Consider the following 1,423-nt stretch of genomic DNA (forward strand, 5'->3'; position numbering starts at 1 on the left):
CTCACCCTTTTGTCTTCCTATATAAGCCTGGCCTCTTTGCACCTGCTCCTTGCCAGACTATTAGGCTGGATTCACACGAGCATGTTCGGTCCGTAAGGACGGAACGTATTTTGTCCGCAAGTCCCGGACCGAACGCACTGCAGGGAGCCGGGCTCCTAGCATCATAGTTATGTACGACGCTAGGAGTCCCTGCCTCGCTGCCGGACAACTGTCCCGTACTGTAATCATGTATGAGCCAATAACTTTAAAAAAAAAATTATTTGACAATGGTCAATTTATAAAATAAGACTCTATTAGGGGCTACTTGTCATGGTGCCGGTATGCAGATACACTTTTGTTGGGATATATTCAATATATGAACAACTAGTTGAATATGGCTAATAGCAATAATACCACCATATAGTGCAAAGTAACAGTATTGTACTATCATAAACTCATATAACGGTGCTATATAGTGCTCACAATACCATTAACAGCATACAACTCCTAAATACTATCATAGCCAGTGTCAAGAAGTAAATTGTTTAGAGCCTTGTGTAGGTTTTGGGGTATTTTGCCCGTGCTCTAATTCAATTCAATGAATATATTCTCTTTAAAGAGGTGTTAGTAATAAACAGTAACAATATACTGTATGTTTCTATATACATATACATCTTTTATACTGTGTTTTACATATTTAATTAAAATGTTCAATGCTTTAAACATGACTTAAATGATCAATTACCGTATTTTCCGGACTATAAGGCGCACATAAAATGTTGAGAATTTCTCAGAAATAGAAAGTGCGCCTTATAATCCGGTGCGCCTTATATATGAACCCGACAGTAAAGAGAGGGGTTCATACAGGATCCTTTACCTCTATCGTGGGCGGCAGGGGTCGGCGGCGGCATACCACAGCACACACCATGCTCCTCCCCCCCGTGCGCCTATGAATTTATTCTTCACTTGGGTTTTTACAGTATCCATAAATGGATTGAGCATTACGGCCACCGTAATCAGGAGCCACACTGAGTGATACTTACAGCTCTGTAGGATCCTTGCAATATATCTTTGCTTTAGCGTTAACTATACCCACTACCCCAAAAAATGCCTCCTGTTAAGAGACATGCTTATGATGCAGGTTTCAAGCTTAAAGCTATAAGTTATGCAGTAGAGCATGGAAATAGGGCAGCTGCAAGAGAATTCAACATTAATGAATCCATGGTGCGTAAGTGGAGAAAACAAGAAGATGACCTCCGCCAAGTAAAGAAGACCAAACTGAGTTTCCGAGGAAACAAAGCAAGGTGGCCACAGTTGGAGGACAAAATAGAACAGTGGGTTATGGAACAGAGAAACGCATGTAGAAGCGTCTCCACTGTCTCTATTAGACTCAAAGCCACTGCTTTAGCACGTGACATGGAGATCAAGGACTTTCGAGGAGGTC

The sequence above is a fragment of the Rhinoderma darwinii genome, chromosome 11 (genome assembly GCF_050947455.1).
Source record: "Rhinoderma darwinii isolate aRhiDar2 chromosome 11, aRhiDar2.hap1, whole genome shotgun sequence".
Lineage (NCBI taxonomy): Eukaryota > Metazoa > Chordata > Amphibia > Anura > Rhinodermatidae > Rhinoderma > Rhinoderma darwinii.